At 38.1% G+C, this 25,084-nt stretch overlaps 1 protein-coding gene and 1 non-coding gene across 2 annotated transcripts in view; one reads left to right on the forward strand and one right to left on the reverse strand.

The window, feature by feature from the left end:
- CGA (glycoprotein hormones, alpha polypeptide) overlaps positions 1–23,689 on the reverse strand; it is a 45,072-nt gene extending 21,383 nt beyond the window's left edge. The window contains exon 1 of the mRNA XM_066253016.1: positions 23,642–23,689. The gene's annotated coding sequence lies outside the window, so the exon portion shown is untranslated. The remainder of the gene's footprint in view (positions 1–23,641) is intronic.
- LOC136321378 (U1 spliceosomal RNA) lies at positions 23,634–23,797 on the forward strand. Its single transcript, XR_010728636.1, has one exon. It is a non-coding gene; the product is annotated as a U1 spliceosomal RNA (small nuclear RNA).
- The last annotated feature ends 1,287 nt before the right edge of the window (positions 23,798–25,084 follow it).

The following is a 25,084-nucleotide window of genomic DNA, read 5'->3' on the forward strand; positions in this document are numbered from 1 at the left end:
GACATTTGGTTTCTGGCTTTTGTTAGATAACATCTTAGGCTATGATCACAGACCACAGTACTACAGCCTTCCTCCCAATTCAGTCAAGAGCGCTGAAAAGAGAATGTGGAAACGCCTGTCCCTCTAACTACTAAGGTTTATGCACAGCTCCCCTACATTCTCAAATATTTCTACTCCTCATTCAATTCCAGTCCCCCAAATTGTTCCATTTTTATATTACCTTCCTCTGGACTTTTTGCAGGATGTGTTCAGGGCAGTTGATTGTGGATCTGAAGAGGGATTTTAGCTTCGTTTTGTAATTTCTCAGTAACTGCAGTTAAATAAAGCCCTCACCTGCTTTTATACCAGCAGAGTAATAAAAACTGTGTGTTCCCACCTGAATCTAAGCCCAGGGATCAACAGTAAATTCCACCTAATGATTGAATGGTACTTCATGTAATTACAATGACATCAATTTGATCTTATCTTGTTTCAACCCTTACATCATTTTTTTAGTTTTGAGCCATTTTCAGGCAGTAATGACTGCAAGGTCAGTCTATGAAACAAGAGCACGCTGTCATTTTCTACATAATTTTATCAAGACTTACACACAACATCCTGAAAGTTGACACTTTCCTATAAACAAGACCCTACCAGTATGACATTTAATTAGCTAAGTACCTGATGTTTACTTAAAACAGGAGAAGAGCTGTAAATTTCAGATCACAGATATAGAGCATTGCCAGGCATACAACACTATACCAGGAGGAAACAGAAAAATAAAACACACTCCTGTTTAGACTTTTCTAAAATTAGATGTACATCTAGATTTAATAAGGATGCATGGAGAAGGAATGAGGCAGCTGTGAGAAAGGCTGATTGGGTCTCAACATTGTGCCTTCTCCCCCCTCTCATTTCACCTTTGTAAAGCTCATTTTCTTCCTAAAAAGAACATACGCGTTGTGGCTTACCAGCTGTGGTACATTTAACTCCAAGATTCCCAATATAATGTCTCTCTCCAACCTACCCATATGGCTATGCTGTTTTATCCACACTGAGATTATGATCCTAAATAGGTGCCTGTCTCCACCTACTCTTCTCAGGATTATTTCTGTAGGGATTGGCTTAGTTTAGATACATATGACCAGCAACTTCCTCAAGGGAGAGTTTAGAAGATTCTTGTAATAGAAAAATTAACTCTTGTCTAACACAAAGAAACTGACTAAAGAAAACAAAGTTGTTTGGGGATTTATAATTTGTGAGAAACTGATTTGTTTCTGTTCTTATACCTTTTTCATATTTTCATTATCTCCTTCAGATGATTTCTCCCCATATCTACACTATCCATTCACCTTTTGCACTATTGATGTCACTATTATTTATGAAATTCTATTGTTTAAATTTCAAAGGATTGGCAGTGTATTTTCAAAGTAGAAGGCTTCTTTTGGAAATCAGTCACTTTCATGATCTTAGGGAAGGATACCTTTTAAGTCTTATGCAAAAATTCCTTTTCCTTCCCTCCTTTCCATTGAGGCATTTTACTCTTCTTTATTCTATTTTCTCCCTCCATTTGTCCTTCTTTCAGTCCATTTTTTCTTTCTTATCTAGACAATTAAGAAAATATGTTCCTTGTGTGCTCTTATTAAATCATTTTATTTGGTTTATGATTTAGTAATGGGTTTTACTTTTATTTTATATTTTTATATAAAAATTAAGAATAGAGAATTCATATATTTTATAGCATTTTTAATGTTTACAGTGCTTTTGTATTTTTACAAAAATACATGGGGTAGTAAAATAATAAATTATACTAAAGAATGGTCAAAACAGTCCCTTCCAAACATGACCTTTCCCCTCCCCAGGCCCCTGATTTTCCTACTTCAAGAGTGATGTGTCCAGTTCCTCCACATAGCCTAGGTATACATGAGTAAGTTATACATAACTCCACATCTCCATCCATATTCTCTTGAAATGATGAACAGAATACAAAAGTGGAAGAAACTGCATTTATGTTCATAATTTAGAGAATTTTCTTTTTGTTAATATAGTATAAATTGTACTTCTTTATGCTCTCTAAAATGGCATATATTACTTTTAATTATAATTGGGGAAACTATTTTTTAGTTAATTGCAGATACATAATTTTTAATTATAATTGGGTAAAGTATTATCAAAAATGTTTTTAAGTTTCAATATGTAATATGTATTTTTGACAGTTTTATTTCATTCCTAACAGCTCTATTTTTCTCTTATCTTCAATAATTGCTGAGTTATAGCTAAAAGACCCAAACCACTCCTCATTCATTTATAATTATCCCCCAGATGCTAAGATTTGGAGTGCTGATTACCAAGAAAGTAGACTGGCTGAAGACACTGAGATGATATGTCAAATAGCCACCTTTACTAAGCAAAGTTCTAAAAGTGTTTTGCAACAGACAGCATGTCAGGAACATCTTTGCATAGCAGTATGACAAAGTAAAGTACATATAGGCTGTGCCAACTGCATGAATTTTTCCTAATAAAGTCTTTTTAAAATTTTTTTTTCTTTGCAGGGAGGCAGAGAGACAGACTCCTACATGCGTCCCAACTGGGATCTACCCAGCAAGCCCTCCATGGGCTTATGTTCTACCCATCTGCGGCCATTGCTCTGTTGCTAAGCAACTGAGCTATTTTAGCAGCTGAGGTGAGGCCATGGAGCCATCCTCAGCACGCAGGACCAACTTACTCCAGCTGAGCCATAGCTGTGGGAGAGGAAGAGAGAGAAGGGAGAGGGGGAGGGGTAGAGAGCAGATGATTGTGTCTCCGGTGTACCCTGACGAAGAATCAAACCCAGGACATCCACATGCCCAGCTGATGCTCTACATCTGAGCCAGTCAGCCAGCATTTCCTAATGAAGTTTTGTTATTCACACACTGAATTTTAAGAAATAACCACCTTTACAAATGTTTCACATGTTTTACTTGATTTGTTTTATTAAGCATAATTTGATCTTTCTAATAGCAAAGTATGATATCACAAACATTATGCTGTAATCAGAACAGCTGAGGTATATAAAATGTTTCCTTTTTCAAGGAGCTTTTTCTTCAGTAATTTCAATGATATATTACATGACTTTAGATTTTCAAGCAAAACAAGAGTATATACTATGAAAAATTAGTCTTTCTCCTACCTCAAAATCTTTATTCCCATTCCCAAAGGAACCCATTTTTTACTATTTCTTAATGTTTCCAGAAGTTTCCTACATATATACATACATTTTCTGGGGGTTTGCTGTATAGAAATAGAAGAAATATACACATTATTGTCCTGTCTTCTTTCTTCTATTTAACTCTAACAAAGTATATTGATGGCTTTTCCATATCCAAATATGCAGATCTAATAACCAAACCTTATAAATAGTACAAAGTATTATGGATTATTAATTATTTAACCAGCCTCTATTAATTATCATTTGTAGCCTTTCCAGTTTGTTTTTTTTTTACTATTACAAAAAAATACTATAATTATCATCTCCCTGTTCTGATTATATGTACAATTATAGTTCTAGGATACATTTTTAGGAGTGGAATTGCTGGATCAAAAAATGTATTTTGGTCCTGGCCGGTTGGCTCAGTGGTGGAGTGTCGGCCTGGTGTGCAGAAGTCCCAGGTTCGATTCCCGGCCAGGGCACACAGGAGAAGCGCCCATCTGCTTTCCACCCCTCCCCCTCTCCTTCCTCTCTGTCTCTCTCTTCCCCTCCCGCAGCCAAGGCTCCATTGGAGCAAGGATGGCCCGGGCACTGGGGATGGCTCCTTGGCCTTTGCCTCAGGCGCTAGAATGGCTCTGGTCACCACAGAGTGACGCCCCAGATGGGCAGAGCATCACCCCCCTGGTGGGCGTGCAGGGTGGATCCTAGTAGGGCACATGCGGGAGTCTGTCTGACTGCCTGCCGTTTCCAGCTTCAGAAAGATTCAAAAAAAAAAATGTATTTTAATCTTGTTTGGAGGCTGCTCAAGGACTCTTCTCCACCATTCTAGCCTTCTTCAATGCTGATATCATGAAATATGTTAATTTTTGTGAAATAAATGAAAAATAATACCTTATTTCCATTTACATAATTTTGAGCAGGGTTGAATATCATTTCATAAATTATAGGCTATTTAGGGGTAATTTTTCTGTGAATTGCCTGTTTAAAAATTGTTTTCTTGTTAATTTTATCTTTAATTTTAAGCTTGATTTTTTTACTCTTTTATATCTTTATCATACAATAGTTTTCATAGTCAAATATGTCTATCTTTAGCTTTTAAATTTGTTGGTTTTATGCAATGCCAAGACACTAAAAAAAAACCAGCTCAGTTGGTTGCAGTGTTGTCCCAATATGCCAAAGTTGCTGGTTTGATCCCTGGTCAGGGAACATAAAAGAATCAATCAATGAATGCATAAATAAGTAAAACAAAAAATCAATGTCTGTCTCTCTCTCTCTCTCCCTCTCTCTCACCTTACTCTCTATAATCAATCAATAAATTAAAAAAAGAAGTATCTGTATTTTATTTCAGAATATATACAGCTTTGTTAATTTTTAGTTTAGATCTTTAATTCATGTGTAATTTATTTGAGGGTGGGAAGTGAAGTAGAAATCCAGCTCCTTTTAAAATCAAAATGGCAAGCCAGTTATAACACCATGTGGAAAATAATGAATTCTTTGTTTCTGACTAATTTAAAATGCTACTAAATACCTAAATATTTGGGGATTTAGTTTTGGGTTCTCTATTATGAGTTATATTAATAAAAATGTTCAATAAATGATAAATATTTTACATTAGTTAAAATCAGTATTAATTGTTTAGTGCCTGTCTACCAAGTGTATCAATCTAAGTGCATTACTGAAGAAAAATTAGACATACATTATATCCTTAAGTTGCTAACAATCTGGTTATAAATGAGAAGTATTGGGCCTTTCCTTCGACATTATCTTTGACTTGCCATGTGGCTAAGACAGAACCTGATCTCTTCCACTCAACTCTTCAATGCTGTATAGCTGTTTCTTGCAGCATATCCCATGTTTCATCTAAATCAGAATTACCAGGCTGTTTAGAACACAGAATTCCTGGGTCCCTTCTGGGACCTACTGGATCAAAATCTCCGTCAATCCAGCTGAGAAATCTGCATTTTATATACTAAAGCTTGAGAATCATGGCTCTAAAGCATTATTTAGTAAGTCAGAAATGTTGTTAAGAGGAAGTATGTTTTGTTTTCATCTTTTGCTGCCCCTCTAGTACAACTAGATTGAAACTGGCAAAGTAATTTGTTCAGCTATGTGAACCTCCACTCCACAAAAACAGCTGAAATTTCCAGAAATGGGAATCTACAATAAAGATAGCCCGAAGCACCCAACTACTACTGGTGGTCACAGACACAAAAACAAGCAGCAGACAGTTTCTTGGTTGAGATAAGGTTTGCAATCAGCAGCAACAGATAAGGTGACTGACAGTCTGAAAGAACATCCTGAGATGTGATGTCTAATACATGCAGCAGCAACAAAATCTCCCCAGGATTGATGGACAGGAAGCAAACCAAGTTGACACATGCAAATCAACCAACAATATTCACTAGTATTTCAGTCAAAGCAGTATGGCCTAATCAATAATGCAAACATCCTGTATCTCAGACCAACAACCTCTGTCACATAAGCCCTCAGAGAGAGAAAGAAACTGCCAGTGCAATTATGCATAATCCTTCCCTAGTGTGAAATGTCAATAGACTAGGCAAATAATGCTGGGAAGAAAAGGAGAAAAATCTCAGTTGAAAGTAATTTGTTTAACATTTTCCCATTTCTTTTTGCTTTGCACACATTTCCTCCCACTTCCATTTCAGAAAGCTTTCAGTAATGGGCTATCAATGAAAGGCTTCAGGGGAGAAATGGGCTTTGTGGAAGAACGAAAAAAGAAGCAATTGTATTGATAGAATGGCTCAGTTATATTCATAATGTGGTATGGCAGGAGGATAAGGAGGCCCAAAAGACCTTCCTACCCTAATATTGCAAGGAAAGTCTTAGAAGACATTAGATATCATTTTGATTTGCCTGAAATCTCTCTCTCCTAAAGGGCATGGCTATTTTGCCATGAGAAGTAAGGATGCTACATTCAGAAGACTCTGTAGTTTTCCTCTCGTTTGTATGAATGGCCGCGTGCCCCTTTAGAGACAGTAAAGAACCTGGATGGAGGAAATCAGACCCACTTTTATTAAGTAAAGGAACTTTCCTTTGGATGATGTTTTCGGTATAAGTCACAGGAATCCCATGATTCATACAAGGAGGAGGATCCAGTAGTGCCAGTTGTCTAGCCTAAAATCTTGGCTGCTATTCAATGAAAAATATGTTTAATGAGATGAGGAAGATGTCATCAGAAACATTTTCCTGATACCTTCTCCCCACATATCCAACTACCCGTACTTGTCAAGCTCTAGCTGAATTAGAAGGTAGAAAGATTCTGTTTAAACTCAGCCTCTAAATGCTGCCCAAGCTTCATCTAGGCTGACCAAGTTCCAGTCACTGTTTAGACAATGGAATATTCTGCAGCTCACAAACGTGTCTCCACATTTCTCCAGAGTGTTTGAGACAATATGAATTAGCCATAACCCACTAAGTCTTCTCCACACCCATACATTTCCCATACTCACATCTCCAGAATAAATGTACTCTCTGAGAGGGGGTGCAAATCGGAACAGGGAGTAAAGGTTTCCCCCACTTCACTTACCTCTATGCCTGATCAGATTCCACGAGAGTTGCTTTAATTTGGGTCACTCTATGAAACATTTAAACTGAGTTCCAGGGGGAAAAAAAAGGAAGAAAAGGAAGAGGAAGAGTAGAATATAAAGAATTTGCATATACTTGAAAATTGTCAAAGGAATAGAATACCATAAATTTAGCATAAGAATTGTTGATAAAGAGGTAAAACCAGTGTGAAAACTGACTTCTAAAGTTTAGAGAATTGAGATAACACAATCATTATTTGAGTATGTGGCCCTTTCTCCCTATGCCCTTTAAAATTAATTTTGTTCTTTAAAATTAATTTTGTTTTGAAAATTATTTACATTCTTTGAGCTAGAGACATTCCAGATTTGATCCCAGAAATAGGGTAGGAAGCTCTGGCCTCAAGCACAAAGTACACAAAACTCATCCTTTCTCATAGCATCATGTCAATCTATTGCAGACCAGACAGCTCCCTTGAGCTTCATGCCAGTGTCTTAGTTCAGTGTGCTAACTAGACACTGCTGTGTAACCAATTACCCCAAACTTAGCAGCTTAAACAACAAACACTATCTCACATAGTTTCTGAGGGTCAGAAATCTAGAAGCATCTTAGTTCAGTGGTTCTGAATCAAGATCTCATGAGATTGCAGCCAGGCTATCATCAGATGAATCTGCCATCATCTTAAGGCTCAACTAAAACAGAGAATTCACTTCCGAACTCATTCATGTGGCTGCTGGAAAACCTCAGTTCCTCACTGGTTGTTGGGCAGTGACAAGTTGGTTACCACGTGGGCCTCTCCATAGGACAACTGTCTAACTGTCTTCCCTCAGAGAGAGAGGGAAGGCATCCAACACAGCCATTGCTGGTGAAGACACAGAGTAACTGGAACTCCCATACATTATTGGTGGGAATATAAATAATATTGTTATTTGAGTAAACTGTTTGGCAATGTCTTATAAAATTAAATATATATTTATATTATGATCCAGAAATCTCTTTCCTAGCTATTTATCCAAAAAAATTTTTTTATTATTCAGTGAGAGGGGAGGCAGAGACAGACTCACGCATCCCCCACATGAGGATCCACCTGGCAAGCCCACAAGGGGGAAATGCTCTGCCTTTCTGGGGTGTTGCTCCATTGCTCAGCAACCAAGTTCTTCTTAGTGCCTTAGGGCATGGAGCCATCCTCAGCACCTGAGGTCAACGCACTCCAATCAAGCCATAGCTGCAGAAGGGGGAGAGAAAGAGAGAGAGTGAGAGAGAAGCTAGAAGGGGAGAGGTGGAGAAGCAGATAGGCACTTCTCCTGTGTGCCTTGACTAGGAATCAAACCAGGATATCCACATGCTGGGCCAATACTCTACCACTGAGCCAACTGGCCAGTGCCAATCCAAGATAAATTAAAACATATGACTATGCAAAGACCTGTATATGAAATTTTATACTAGCTTCAAGCATAATAGCCAAAAAGTAAAAATAGTTTATTCTACAGTCTTCAACTGAAGAATGTATATATTGTTAAAGAGAAAACTATAGGCCTAATATGGTGTCACCTGTGCTAAAGCCCATAATACCAAACCTAAATGGAGCACCTGACCTAACTGCTGTTTCATCCTCTCCAAAAACATAATCTTAATCAAACAGTCTGTAATACTCTGGTCAACACCAATGAGGTAATCTGTCACATGGGCCCTCTCTATCTCGCTGTCCCCAATAGAAAAAAGAGGAAATTTGTAAAATAAAAATCCTTGCTGTTCTCTTCCCCCCAAAAGATGTCCTCGTCTAAAAATAATCCTTTCTTTTCTTTTGCTATAGCTCCTCTGCCCTACCCTTCCTCCTATAAAGATCTGTACATCCCCTCAGCACTCCCTTCTAGTTGTTAGATGGGTTACTGCACAATTTATGAATTGCTCAATAAAGCTAATTAAGTCTTCAAATTTATTCAGTTGAATATTGTTCCTTAACAATACATAGTATAGCACATCCATACAAAGGCATGCTATTCAGCAATAAAAAGAAACAAACTACTGATATATGCAAAACCATGAATGAATCTCAAAATCATTACACTAAGAAATCAGACAGAAAATGTTATACTCAGTATGATTCCATTTATATGATATTAAGAAAAAAGGAAAAACTATCAGGACAGAGATCATATTAGTAGTGTTTTAGGAATGAGGTGATGGGCTTGACTCAAAATCACACAAAAGAAATTTTCATATCTTTCTATATATACATGACTGTATGTTTTTTGTTGATACTTAAACCATACCTATAGAAAGGATGAATTTTACTGAATGTAGATTATACATCACTAAACCTGACTTTAAAAAATAATAAAATAAAGGTGGGAAAAGCATTCCAATCATAAAAGGAATAAAAAAGGCATGGAAATATGATAATATGGTGCGTGCAAGAAAGGGATGGCAACAGTTCAGTGTTACAAGGACAGAACAAAGAAAGAAATGGTGAGCAACGGAACCCTGAGCCTTTCGCACGCATCTCTCACCTCAAGCTCAATATATCCAACACTAAAGGCTGCATCTCTGTCTCCTGGAAAGATACCATTTTGCCTCTTGATGATGTCATTTTCTTTTTTTTTAAGATATTTACAAACCTTTCTTTTATTTTTTTATTTATTCATTTTTATTATTAGAGAGAGAGAAGAGAGAGAGAAAGAGAGAGAGAGAGAGGAAAGAGATAGAGAGAACAGAGGAGGAGCAAGAAGCATCAACTCCCATATGTGCCTTGACCAGGCAAGCCTGGGGTTTCGAACCAGTGACCTCAGGGTTCCAGGTCAACGCTTCATCCACTGTGCCACCACAGGTCAGGCGGTGTCATTTTCTTAGTCACTGAAACTATAAAGCTAGAGTCATTCTTGACTCTCCCCTTAACTGTCCTACCAACTCCATGCAACTTTCTTGAAATAGCATAGTTTTGTGGTTTTTGTGGTGGCAGCAACGGAACAATGGTAGCAACAGTTCTTCATTTCTCTCACATACCATTCTTTCTTATCCCACAGCTCTTTTACTCAGTAGTTCAGGCTTTCATTTCTTCTCACCAGGATTGGCATGCCAGCCCTCCAACTGGTCTTAATGCATCTGGTCACTCTCCCTTCTTGCCAGATGAGTCTTCTGAAAATACCAACCTCATCTCACCACTTCCTAATCAAAAATTGATTCAAGGTCCTTGTCACTGGAAAGACTCTCTCCACCTGATCCTAATCTACTTTTTAAGTTCATTCCTTAATATGCCCAGGACAACAACCTGCTTCAGAGCCAGCCAGCTTGAGTACTTCATTTTCACCTGTGTGCATTTTCCTCAAAACAGATCTTACAGTTCTGTCTGAGGTGCCCTCCCCTTTCCTCTCCACATATTTAAGTGCTCATCTTCCACCATGGCTCAGTCCTACCTCCCCATTCTCTCCTCTGGCTCTCAGTAAGATTTTTTAAGTTATACTTTGTTCCTTCTCTGAACTCTGCAGGACTTATTGTTTCACCCCTTTGGCATTTTAGTGGTTATATTAATAATGGTAGTTTGTAATTCTACAGCCCTTTAAGATTTCAAAGAACTTTCCTATTCATCATCTGGCTTGCAGTCTTTTCAACAAACCTAAGAGACTATTCCTACTTCAAAGATAAAATGGCTGAGGCTATATAATGCACGGTGACTTGCCTAAGGTCACACAGCGAAGTAGATTTTTGATCTATGCATTTTTTAAAATAAACAAAGACAGAGCCAGAATATTGGTTTGCATTTAAGAGGAAGAGGTAGGATTATTTTTAATGGAGAAGAAAATATGATATTTAAAGTCGGTAAAAGACTATGTAGTCAGGATTGAACCACAATGACATTTGTACAGATCACTGTTTATTTGGCTTTTGTGAGTCTGGTGAGCTACTGTAAAGCGCAGAATTTAATTTAAACAGTTCAACAGATAAACTTTTTAAAAACTGGAAAACTGTACCTTTAGCAAGCACTTATTTCTGCTTTTGTGAATGTTGGAGCTGACTGTGTGGGAGAGTTAACTGCTGCATAAAATGTGGAATTAAAATTAAAAAGCTCTGATGTATATTTTTAAAGAACAGAAAGAATTAAAATTAAATGTAACTCAAAATTCAGTTAGTAGAGTTGACATTTAAATTGGCTATTTAATTAGCAAAATTTCTATGTGATTAAAGTAGTCACTTGAATATGACTTTCAAAGTAAAGCATTTCAATATGCTTCTGTTCTTAGAAGATCTACATCATTTTATCTTTGTGTTCCCCTCTGAAATCAATTCATTCTGCAGTTTGAATAAAGGAATTCCTGGACTGAAGCTTTAGAAAAGAGATTATCAGAATGAAAGCAGAAAGTGAATCTTATTTGACAATTAAATACACTAGGTCTTGAAATGTTATAGATTTTCAGTACAAAAAGGAGTATAGGGAGAAATCTTTTGTCTCTGGGTGGGTGACTACCTCTAAGGATGAATCAGAGAATTCTGAGGTTGTGCTCCTAACCTAAAACATTTTTTAAACAAAGGACACATTTTCCAAAACTTCTTATACAACCACAGGAAGGACTTTGAGAAAGAGTATCTAGCTCAAAACCATGACCACCAAATAAGAATCCAAACAGTTTTTAAGACTCCCAATAGCAGAGATGGGCTAGAGATTCACGAAGTACATTTCCTCTTCTTGTGTGCCAGGTATTTCTCAACTACCTTGCACTTAGAAATGGAACCACATGATCAATTATTGTGAATGAAATGTGAGAAAGGATCTCTCGGTGATCAATCTAGGCAGTTAAGAGGGATGTACCTGCCTGACCTGTGGTGGCGCAGTGGATAAAGCGTTGACCTGGAACACTGAGGTCACCAGTTCAAAACCCTGGGCTTGCCTGGTCAAGGCACATATGGGAGTTGATGCTTCCTGCTCCTCCCCCCTTTCTCTCTTTCTTTCTCTCTCTCTCTCTCTCTCTCTCTCTCTCTCTCTCTCTCATTCTAACCCTGTCTCCTCTCTAAAATGAATAAATAAATAAAAATTAAAAAAAAAAGAAAAAAAAAGAGGGATGTACCTTCCTCATGTGCTCTTTTTCCCGAGTGCTAGCTACCTTGATGATGCCAGAATACCTTTGAGGTAACATGCAGAAGATGGCATAGCCACAGCATGGACGGAATCTGATCACACTGGGGTACAAAATTTTTGTTGCATCCACAAAAACACTTATTCTTACCTAATTCGAGTGTGCTGATCTCAAATCTGACATTAGTTTTTCTCTGTAAGCTACAGTTTTTTTGCAATTCAAGATTTTAGTTTTTCATCTTATTGTAAAATTTTCAACATTTAATTTAACAATGAAGTAGAATGTCTTCTTGGGCAACATCTTTGTGAAAATATAATAATTTATATAATGCAGTAAATACACTAATACACTAAAAGATATGATTGCATCAGAATTTGTCTACAATTTCAAAATAGAACATATTAAAACACTTATTTTAATCATAAAATTTGCACAAAAATTATTTAAATTCTATATATTTAGGCAAAAATTTGCGTTTGTAGCTCTTGTGTTTGTGTACTTGTTGAGGACAATCTCGTTTGATGCTCCAGCAGTAGTCTGCTCATCACTAACAGCTTCAAGATTTTTGGGAAACTTATCAAGGTGACTGTTCAGGAAGTGAATCTTAACACTCATGTTACATCCAATGTTGCGGAAAGCCAACAGCATCTTTTGAACCAGAAGTTCATAGTTTTCTGTTTTTTTTGTTGCCAATGAAGTTCTTTGTAACTGCCACAAAAGACTGCCATACTGCTTTCTCCTCCTTATTTGTCTTCCTGGCAAATTCTTCGTCATGTATGAGGGTTCACATTTGAGGTCCATCGAATACACCTGCTTTTATCTTCTCGAAAGACAAGGCAGGAAAAGCAGAAATAATATGTTGAAAGCATTCACTTTCTCTATTCAAAGCCTGAACAAGCTGCTTCATTAAGCCAAGTTTGATGTAAAGTGGGGGGAAAATGATCCTGTCTCGATTAACTACAGGTTCATTCACAATATCTTGCATCCCTACTTCCAGGGCTACACGTTTCAGCCACTCCTTCTGTGTCCAGTGTTTCTCCCGAGCTTGGCTGTCCACAAACACAGAAAGCAAGGATACTTGTGAAACCTCTCTGTTGGCCTAGCAGGAAATTTACCATTTTAAGATCTACACAAACAATCCATTTATGCTCCTCATACTTCAGAAAGTCGAGGACAATTTTTATGTCATTATAATCTTCTCACAGATGAGTTGAATAACCAGTTGGAACTGCTGCATAAGCATTACCATTCTGTAGGAGAACACATTTCAGACTCTGTTTAGAGCTGTCAAGAAATAGCTGCCATTCTGTTGGACTGTAAGTGGTAACACCTAGCTGGCTGAGAAGACTACTGATATCATGACAGTAAACAAAGTGTTTGTCTTTGGAAAAAAAGTCCACAAAAATTTGTTCACACTTCCTGAAATGGGATACTTTAGCTAACCAGTGAAGTACATTCTTTCCTCGAAGCCTGGAGCCTAATAACTCAGCTGCTCTCTTTGATAGGCCAAAATCTCTTACTAAGTCATTCAATTCGGGTTGGCTAAATTGTTGAGGGGTTAATGACTGCTTGGCATCAGAAGAAGACCCTTCAGATTCTACAACCATTTCCTCATGCATCTTATCAAAATACACTTGATCACCATGTTCACTTTCTTCATCCTTAGAAGAAATAAAACCATTGAAAACTGGAACCAGGAGTGTCTCAGAGTGTGGGATAGGTCGTATTGCTGAAGGAATATTAGGATATGCGATCATATGCCGTTTTTTCTTGCCAATGCCCTTTGTACGGAACAGACAGAAATAACAGTCACTGCTGTGGTCCTTAGGTTCACACCAAACCATGGAAATACCAAAAGGCATTCCTTTGCATTTTCCTTTTGTCCAGTCACGAAGCATTTCCTCACAATTATGACACACAATATGAGGAGTCCAATTCTTGTCTTGATCGCCAAGCAGGAATTTGAAAATAGGCAATATATGCTTGTGTCACAAATGATGAAATATTGTGCCTTTGATGTTGAAGTGTATAACAGCCACTTATATAACAGAAGGTGTCAGGACTATTCTTACATTTACGCCTACTCGAAGAAGCCATAATTCGATCTTTTTTGTTTGTTTGTTTGTTTGTTTTTATGATTCAATCTTAAAACAAAATAAGAGGGTGTTTTTATCAGATAATAATTTTTTACATTTTAAAACAACTACAATTATGTAAAAGTGATGTTTGTAAAACATTAATTGCCTTGTGGTTATGTTCAATCCAAGAGTCATTGCCCTTTAACTCCAATTTAAAAACCAATGCATGCCATTAACTATAACAAAAAAATTAAAATTGCATAAAAACTAGAGCATGCACCAAAAAAACAGATTTCAGATTTGGAATCAGTGATGCAGAAATATATAGAAACAGTTCTAAAACCTCATACAACAGAAAAATTAAAAAAATTGTTCCCCTGTGTTATTAAAGGACTATATACAGAAGACCCTTCCACACTGACTGCATGGATCGTCAAGGTAAATAAGAAATAAATTGTTATTATGATAAGGCATTGTGTTTAGGGGATTATTAGACCGTTGGGTGTTGGCCTACCTGCTAAATACATTCCACCCAAAAAAAACTTTTGTGACTATAAGCCAACATGTAATATCTAAATAATTTTTTTGTTCAAGTTGCCTTTTGTTCTAGTTGCCTGTGCTAGAAGCTAGCATGTCTTTTTTTTAACTTTCCTGAATGTGGCAAAAATCCATAACTCCTATTGCTAGAAAAATAAACAAATGTACATATGCAAAAAATTTTGCCTAAAATTTCCAGATGTTTTCAGAACTCTAAGAGGCTCATCAATAGACCCTAGGCTAAAATCCCTGCTATTAGTAATAGTGTGTTAAGAATATAGAGGAGTCCTAGGTTTTAAGTGCATATTATTTCCAAGCTTTTCAATTTTACTCATCATCCCCTTCATATGCAGTTACCCAGTCACACTTATGTCTTTGATCTTTAAATTTTAAAAATGCAGAGAAATCTAGTTCTTCAACATTGATTTTTTTCTCTCCCAAAGCAAAGATGTCAGTGTAATAGTTGCCAAACATCAATTCTGTGACCATGTCTTTTGATTTCTGTATCGATTGTGAGTAATCCCTGCATCAGAACCATCAGTGGTGTAATGGTCAATATTCTATGCCAGACACTGTTCAATTGCCTTTGGAAATAGAATCTTTACTCCCTAGCAGGACCCTTGAGACCTTTTCAATTTTGCCCTTGTCAAGCTCCTTAACCTCATTTCTCATCACTCCTTTACACAAACTTTTTGTTCTTATAGTATTAAACTGTTGATGGTGCACTGAATCTATTCTGTTCTTTCATGCCTCTGTGACTTTGCCTGAAATGTCCTTTCCCCTGACTGTCCAAAAATTCTAATTATCTTCTTAAGATTCAGCCCAAACATTATCTTTTCAGTAATCATCCCTGGCCTGCACACTCCTGAGTAAACTCTCCCTAGCAGTACTCCCATCATATTGTCAATGCCCCTGCAATAGTACTCATCACACAGTGAGAATTCTACTGCTCTACCTTCCATTAATCTCTTAGCTTTTGGGGGGTAAAGACTGTCTTTTACTGCATATTCTTTTCATAGCATAGTACCTGACACACAGTGAAGTATGCTATGTTCTCAAGGAACTCACTTTCAGGGCAGGTAGTTAAGGATACATGAAGAAAACAAGCAAATGTAACATACCATGTTTTAAAGACACCAGCAGAAGTATGCTCAAAATAGTATGGGAATACACAGGATGGAACAATTACTTCTGGAAGAGTGGAGGTGGTAGAGAAGAAGAAAGGGGGTGAAGGAGACATCCAGGGAAGATTGCACTGGAGAAGAGACTTTTGAGTTGGGTCTTAAGAATTGAGTCAGAGCTTGCCAGAGAGGAGAGAGAAGGATTTGTGCAGGGATCCCTTAAGGGGAAGAGCTCTGCTTCTTTATTATATAATCTGACAGGCAGAAACTTCAGATTTTTTCTAGGTTTTCCTGGCTAAGACACCTGCCCTCAGTCACTTCATTCCTTTGTCAGCTCCACTCTCCCGAGGGTTTGATCCTGAGTACCTTCCTGGTGAATCTGAATCACTGACCACCCTGGCACACGAATGGGGTGCACAAGGTCTGCCTTGTCTATCAATTTGTCAGGCATGGGCAAATTTGACATTGTGTTGGAGTAACTGGAGTGAATTGTCTCACCTGTGGCAAGAACTTAACTGAATTATTTGTCACTGTTAGAAAGCCATCTCAAATTGGTTTAGCAAAAGGGGGCAAGATTGGGAGACTATGGTGACTTATAACATATAAATACACCTGGGCCTCAGCACCTCCATTTTCCATTTTTGTCCTTCTTCCAGAGCTTTCCATTCTTTTTTTATTTTTTTGTAAATAAATTTTTATTAATTTTAATGGGGTGACATCAATAAATCAGGGTACATATGTATATATTCAAAGAAAACATGTCCAGGTTATCTTGTCATTCAATTATGTTGCATACCCATCACCCAAAGTCAGATTGTCCTTTGTCACCTTCTATCTAGTTTACTTTGTGCCCCTCCCCCTTCCCTCCCCCCCCCCCTGTAACCACCACACTCTTGTCCATGTTTCTTAGTCTCGTTTTTATGTCCCACCAATGTATGGAATCATGCAGTTCTTGGTTTTTTCTGATTTACTTATTTCACTTCATATAATGTTATCAAGATCCCACCATTTTGTTGTAAATGATCCAATGTCATCATTTCTTATGTCTGAGTAGTATACCATAGTGTATATGTGCCACATCTTCTTTATCCAGTCTTCTATTTTTTTTTTACAATGATTAAAGCCTTTAAGCAAACTCTTGGCCAATACAGCAAAAACATTCTTTTATATATATACACACATATATACATATATATATACATATATATATATATGTATATACACACACACACACACACACTCACTTTTTTTTCTTCGAAGTTAGAAGCGGGAGGCAGTCAAATTCCCACATGCGCCTGACTGGGATCCCCTTGGCATGCACACCAGGGGGCGATGCTCTGCCCATCCAGGGTGCCGCTTGGCCGGAGCCATTCTAGTGCCTGAGGCAGAGGCCATGGAGACGTCCTCTGTGCCTGGGCCAACTTTGATCCAATGGAGCCTTGGCTGCTGGAGGGGAAGAGAGAGATAGAGAGGAAGGAGAGAGGGTAGGGTGGAGAAGCAGATGGGTGCTACTCCTGTGTGCCCTGGCCAGGAATTGAACCCAGGACTTCCACACGCTGGGCCGATGCTCTACCACTGAGCCAACTGACCAGGGACTATACCTGCTTCTCTTTTATACCGCTTCTCCCGTACCTCAAGAAATATGACTGCTGATGGATTCTAAGCCTCTTATGTCAGAACTTCTATCACTGTGGGGGATTTTTTCATGTACCCAAGCAAAAAAAGAAAAAAAAAGGAAAGAAACAGGGCTCTGGCCTGACCTCAGTCAGATTGCACCCCTGGATCAATTGTTGCAGGCTGAATAATGCCCCTCCCACAAAGATATCTGCATCCTAACCTCAGAACCTGTGAATACATTACCTTACATGGTAAAAGGAACTTTGCATGTGTGACTAAATTAAGTCTCTTCAGATAAAGAGAGATTACCATATGTCCCCATGTATAAGATGCACCCTTTTCTGAAAAATGTGGGGTCTAAAAACTGGGTGCTTCTTATACAGGTGGTTGTAGATTTTTTTACTTGCATTTCCTGCTTATTCACACTTGATTTTGCACTCACTGTTGTTGTTTTTTTACTTGCATTTTCTGCTTTTTCAGACTTGTTGTCTTTGCATTCATTGTTTCACACTTTTTACTGGTATATATCACGGTAGTTTGCATTTTGCCATGTTCTGCCCAGAAATGGCTCAGAAAAGATTTTCTTACAGTGCTGAATTTAAGTTAAAAGTGATCCAGTTTGCAAAAGTGAATGGAAATCATGCTGCTGAACATAAGTTTGGACTTCCTCCAACTGAGAAATCAATCTGAGACTGGCTATGGGAAGAAGAAACCCTACTGAAAACACCACAGCAGAAAAAGGCCATGAGAGGCAAATCAGAAAAATGGCCTGATTTAGAGAGGGAATTGAAGAGCAAAGGGCAATTGGAATTCCTATGTCCACAAAGATGTTTCACCATGAGGCAAGAAGAATTGCTGATGAAAAAGAAGTTACTGATTTCAAAGGAGGATACAATTGGTGCTTCAGATTCATGAAACAGAACAGACTAAGCATGTGTGCATGCACCAGACTTGCCCAAAAGATGCTTGAAAGCTATGAGCAGAAGGTCCTTGCATTTCATTGTTTTGTCATTCAATGTCAAAAGACACATCAGTTTGAGTTGGGACAGATTGCAAATATGGATGAAGCCCTCCTTCAATTTGTTTTCAAACACAAAACAATGCCAAAATAAGACATTCCTCGAGGAGTGATTGTCCACATTCAGGACAAGGGTTGGATGCATCAGGATGGGAGGAAGATCTGGTTTGAGAAAGTTTGGAGAAGGAGACCAGGTGGGCTCTTATACAAACCTATTGGTGCTTGATTAGTTCAGGGCTCACATAACAAAAAATACAAAGAAGATTGCTGCAGAGCAAAAAACAAAGCTTGCCGTCATACCTGGAAGCTTGACATCCCAACTCCAACCACTTGATGTCAGCATTAATAAACCCTTCAAAGCTGCCATGAGAGACAAATGGAACCAATGCATGAAGTCTTTTGGGGACAATCTGACACCAGAAAAAAGAATGAAGAAACCAACTCTAGGAGAAATTTGTACCTAGGTGAAAAGATCCTGGGATAATATCAAGATTGAGATTGTTGTCAAGTCATTTAAGAAGTGTGACATTTCAAATGCCATAGATGGAACTGAGGACAAGATAATTATATGAAGACCATGATTCATCATCAGACACAGATAAGGACAAGCTAAGGGATGGTAGTTTTGACAGTGATGAGGAGTTGTATGAATTTTATGATGAATAAAGCTTGAGTTTAGTAACTTTATGTAATACATTTTTTTTCCAAATTTCAGACCCCAAAATGAAGGTGTGTCTTATGTATAACATGGGGAAATACGATATACTGGATTATATGGGTGGGTACAATATAAACATAAGGGTTCTTTTTTTTTTTTTTTTTTTTTTTTTTCTTTTCATTTTTCTGAAGCTGGAAATAGGGAGAGACAGTCAGACAGACTCCCGCATGCGCCCGACCGGGATCCACCCGGCACGCCCACCAGGGGCGAAGCTCTGCCCACCAGGGGGCGATGCTCTACCCATCCTGGGCGTCGCCATGTTGCGACCAGAGCCACGCTAGCGCCTGGGGCAGAGGCCACAGAGCCATCCCCAGCGCCCGGGCCATCTTTGCTCCTATGGAGCCTTGGCTGCGGGAGGGGACGAGAGAGACAGAGAGGAAAGCGCGGCGGAGGGGTGGAGAAGCAAATGGGCGCTTCTCCTGTGTGCCCTGGCCGGGAATCGAACCCCGGTCCTCCGCACGCTAGGCCGACGCTCTACCGCTGAGCCAACCGGCCAGGGCAACATAAGGGTTCTTATGAGAGAGAGTCAAGAGGATTAAAGAAAGAGAGATAAATGTAAGAATAGAAACAGAGAGGTTAGAGAGGAGATAAAATGCTATGCTGCTGGCTTTGAAGGTGAAGAAAGAGGCCATAAATCAAGAAATGTAAGCAGCATCTAGAAACTAGAAAAGGCAAGGAAATACATTTTCCCCTAGAGTCTCTGGGAAGAATTAAAGCCTGCTTTCAATAAATTTTATCCTAGTGAAACTGATTTCAGACTTCAGAACTATATGATAATAAATTTGTGTTGTTTTCAGCCAGTAAGTTTGTAGCCCTGTTACAGCAGCAGTAGGAAGCTAACACACCAATCAAATATAACCAGGGAACCAGCTAAAATTTATCCAGCTTCAGTCAGATTCTGCCTTAGATTGATTTCCTATGACCAATACCACCCAGAAACAGTGTCTGTGTTCTAAGCTAATTAGAGAATCAACAGTTGTGGAGTTACTTTTATTTAAGTTAGTAAACTCCATTGAGTATTCTCAAAATCTAAGATTTCTTTACTGTTATAAGACCAGATGGTAAATTAAAGATAAGGAGTCGAATACATTGACTTTTATGGATAACTTTAGTATATATATCCAAAAACTAACTGAATTTTTTAACATATTATATAATAATAAAACATTATAAGATGTAATTTTCTATTCAATTACTTTCATTGGCTGTCTCTCATGTATCAGACACTGTTCACCCCACATTGGTGATGAGTAAACAAAAATGTATGTATACTCCTTTCACAGTGCTTATGGTTGAGTAGGACACATACATTTTTTAAAAAGCCCAAAGAAAAACATAATTATAATTGCAATAATGTTCTGAAGGAAAAGAGGAAACAAAATATGAAACAAAATTTAACTGAGAAACAGGTCGAGAATATCTAGAGTTTTTATCTTCAGTATGCAAGGGGAATAAAATGATCAGAAATAAAGATGAATTAGCCATACTTACCTCTTTTTTCCTTAGGTAATTTAACATTTATATTTCCCTAATAAAGGTCCAATCTAAATTTTGAATATGTAGCTTCTCATTATGTTCTTCTATCTTTTATTTATTCTAAGCAGCCCAGGAAAGATTGGTTGTGACTTCCTGTGGAGCCCTATCTTAAAGCTTCCTGATGATCCAGACTTTAAGATAGGAACATATTTATCAAAAAGGAAAAAGCCTCCCTAAATGCATTTAAGAACAAAATCCAGGTCTTCTAAAAAGTAGTAAATAAGATTACCCCAGAAAAAGCTTTGGCTGACCTTAGATATAGCTACAGAAAATATTTTTGTTTGTTTCCTCTGTGCTTTCTTGCAAACGGAATATTTAGACTAAGATAAAGTAATGTCCCCACCTTTTTTTCCATTCTTTTACATAGTTTACCCAGAAGCCATTCATGCTTGGGACAGAATAATAAAAAATAAGGCTCTGGAAAGGGTAAAGGCATCAGGAATCTTCCAGATTTTATGGGTGGCTTCTTGCTATACAATGACTTCTAAAATTCAGCCCTGCAGCTTCAAAGGAGAGGCTACTCCTCTCACCTCTTTCTTATCAATGGATTGCTGATCACAGACATGCTGCTCTCTCAGCAAACTGACAACAGTCCCTGCAGGCTGTTTGATAAAGATTGCAGGGGCCCTGGCCTGTCAGCTCAGCGGTAGAGCATCAGCCCAGTGTGTGGATATCCTGGGTTGGGTTCCCAGTCAGGGCACACAGCAGAGGCACCCATCTGCTTCTCTACCCTTCCCCTTCTCCTTCCTCTCTATCTCTCTCTTCCCCTCCCGCAGGCAAGACTCCATTGCAGCATGGTTTGCCTGGGCGCTGATGATGGCTCCATGGCCTGAGCCTCAGGCAGTAGAATGGCTCCAGCCATAGCAGAGCAAGGCCTCAGTCGGGCAGAGCATCGCCCCATGGTGGGCATGCGGTGGATCTTGGTCAGGTGCATGCAAGAGTCTGTCTGACTGTCTACCAGCTTCTAACTTCAGACAAATACAAAAAAATTTTAAATTAAAAAAAAAAAAGATTGCAGAAGTCCCAAAAGACACAATTAATAATAAGACATCTGAAACAAATTAGAAGATGCTATTGGCTTCTTATTTCTACCAATGGTTTAATATCCTTAATGTTCTTTTTTAAAAAGGAGAAAATCTCTCTCTCTCTCTCTCTCTCTCTCTTTCTCTCTCTCCTCTCATACACACACACACACACACACACACACACACACACACAAAGCCATATCTTGGATTACAACAGATTTAAATTTATCTATCAGAGCGAATCTTATAAAGCCAGGTTATTCAAGGTATGAATTTGTGATTTAGATTGTGAAATCTCATATCTTCGTTGATGAAATTATTACCATTATCATTAGAGTTATAAGTGATTTCTCTGAGGGCCAGAATCCAGACTAAGCAATGATATATATGATGGTACTATTATTATTTCTCAGAACAACCCCAAAAGATAGGAACTTTTATCTTCATTTTAAAATTAGTGAAAAGACATTTAGAAAACTAAGAAGCAATATAGCCAACATTTAATCCCAAACCCTAACTTTCCACATCCCAAGACGATCTCTGACTGCATGTCAGTATTGTTTTCATCTGTTGTATATTGACTTTAAAAGTTCAACTTAAATGAATAAAAAAAGTACATGGGATCATTAAGCCTTAAATACTATTTTGAATGTATGCTAATTTGTTTAGTTTCATTAACTTTATACATATAAACCTGTCAGTTTAGATCCCAATCATAAGAATATTTTAATTTTATTTTTCAAAGGAAAAAAAAATTTTAAGTAAGAGGGGGTAGGGGACAGACAGGGACAGCAGGCTGGAAGGGAAAGAAATCAGAAGCATCAATTCTTCATGTAGCACCTTAGTTGTTCATTGTGCCTTGACAGAGGGGCTCCAGCTGAGCTAGTGGCCCCTTGCTTAAGCCGGCAACCTTGGGCTTCAAGCCAATGACCTTTGGGCTCAAGCCAGTGACATGGGGTCATGTCTGTGATCCCATGCTCAAGCTAGCAACCTCGCACTCAAGCTGGCAACCTCAGGGTTTGGAACCTGGGTCCTCTGAATCCCAGACCAACACTCTATCCACTGTGCCACCACATAGGCCAAAGGATAATTCTTTAACCTACAAATTTACTGCATCTGCCATCCAATCGGTATGTCAGTTCTATGTTTTTTAAACTAATGCTGGCTTTCTCAAATCAATACTTATCATAAAAAGCAAGGATTCTTTAGAGAAAGCCATTTCCCTGTTAAAATTATTAAACTCGCCTATTAGCTTGTGGAGAAATCTATCACAAAAATATGTTAGTTGAGATATACTAGGTTCAACTATGGTAACATTAATCCTGAATCTTAGTGGCTTAACTGAATGAGAATTTATATCTTGCTCATACCATATGTCCATCACAGGTCATCAAGAGGCTCTGCTCCACTAAGGAAACCTGGCTGACCAACTTGTAGATGCTCCATATAGAATACATAGCTTCTGCAATTAGAAAAAAAAGAGGGACTACCAAGCTTTTTACCACCTCAGTCTGAAGATTACCTTTACTCCCGTTTCATTGTTCAAAACTAATCACATTGGCTTACAAACTACAAAGAGGATTAAAAATGTAAAAGATTGAATGGAATATTTGGTATTACTATCTCTGCCACAAATAATAATCATACTTTTGTCTTCCATTTATCTTTCTTGTCCTTTGAAAACAAAATAAATTGTCAAACTGCTTATACTCAAATAAAAAAATTTTAAATTTGTCTTCTTATGCCCATTTAAAATCTCCCTTAGAACTAGCTCAAGAATTAATCTGAAAAAAAAGTGGTTTCTTGACAGGAAAGCTAAGAATTTCCATTGAGGCAAAAATAAGAATCTGCAATGCCCCCTTCCCCTCTCATATTTTTATCCTTGTGATTTGATGCCACTTTTCCTTGATGTGAGTGCATTACCCCACTATAAAGATAAGAAATATAGCCTGACTAGGTGGTGGCTTGTCAGTCTGAGATGCTGAGGACCCAGGTTTGAAACCCCGAGGTCTCGGGCTTGAGTGCTGGCTCACCAGTTTGAGTGCAGGGTCACCTGCTTGAGTATGGGATCATAGACATGACCCCATGGCCACTGGCTTGGGCCCAAAGGTCACTGGCTTGAGCCCAAGGTCACACTGGCTTGAGAAAGGGGGTCACTGACTCAGCTGGCGCACCCCAGTCAAGACATGTATGAAAAAGTAATCAATACTTACCTGGCAGGGGAGATACCATGATCATGAAGGTTGTTTTCCCAGGGCGAGGCTTATCCATTGCACTCCAGATGTACTGATCCCTGCGATTTCCCCGAAATTGGGAAACTTGACTGCATAGTTTGTGGTAGTGGGGGACTGCATTCACGCTCTCCCCTGACATGTTGAAAAAAAGAGAGAGAGAGAGAAAGAAAAAGCAATCAATGAACAGCTAAAGTGCTGCAACTATGAGTCGATGCATCTTATCTCTCTCCCTTCCTGTGTGTCTGTCTGTCTCTCTTTCTCTCACTTAAAAAAAAGACAAGAAATATAAGCACTCTCTTATATAGAGATGGCATGTCAATTCAAACACTCCAAGATTTTCTTTAACAGAGAATCATCTTCTTATCACATTACTTCCCCCAAAAGACTAGATACCAAGTACTCTAGAATTAGTCATTATTTTCTTTCACTATTACCCAACATTAAATGAGTTCATAATTTAAAACTCCATATATCTATTTAATAATATTTTACAATCAGTTTAACTTAATATGTTCACCAGAAAATTATATTTCTTCAAGGTATAACCTCTGGGTCCTTTACTGAACTACTTTTATGGTTAAAGAAAATAATTATGGCTGCTCTAAAGTTTTTCCAGGGTAAATTAATTGTGTACATAATCAGGATGAAGAACTTTGACCTTCTGAAAGCTCGTTTGCCTGTTTCAGAAATCAACAAACAGTTATTACTTTTTGAGAAGAATCTGTGCCCTGCCTACAGATGCTGCCACAGCCATCTCTGTGCAGAGGTGAGGTAGCTGCCTTATTAGTCCCCTAATTTGACATCCCAGACAATTTACTGTTAAAAGCTAAGCTAAGGCCTGTGGCACTACATATTGAATAATTGCTGCTTTCCAGACACATATTAGAATAACCTCACACCTACCCTTGGTCCATTCCTATCAAAACTCCCAGAAAGAAAAACACTTATGAATGATTGCCTATAAAATAATACAGATTATCCCTTCTTTTACCACTCAAAGTGTGATGCATAGACCAGAAACACTGGCATCATCCAAGAGCTTCTTAATTTGCAGAAACCAAAGCCCTAACTAAGACCTAGTAAATCAAAATCTTCATTTTAACAAGATTATGTTAAAATAAAGTTTAAGAAGCACTACTCTAAACCCCATTCCTAGTCTTGGAAGATAAGGAAGCAGAAAATACTCAATCAGAGCAGCCAAAAGGAAAAAGAATTTTTAAAAATGAGGGGAGTTTAAGGGACCTCTGGGACAGCATCAACCATAATAACATCTGCATCATAGGAGTACCAGAAGGAGAAGAGAATGAGCAGGGATTAAGAACCTATTTGAAGAAATAATAATTGCAAATTTCCCAAACCTAGTGCAGGAGAAAAAACACACAAATCCTGGAAGAACAGAGAGTTCCAAACAAGATGAACTCA

This window comes from Saccopteryx bilineata, chromosome 1 (assembly GCF_036850765.1).
Source record: "Saccopteryx bilineata isolate mSacBil1 chromosome 1, mSacBil1_pri_phased_curated, whole genome shotgun sequence".
Taxonomy (NCBI): Eukaryota; Metazoa; Chordata; class Mammalia; order Chiroptera; family Emballonuridae; genus Saccopteryx; species Saccopteryx bilineata.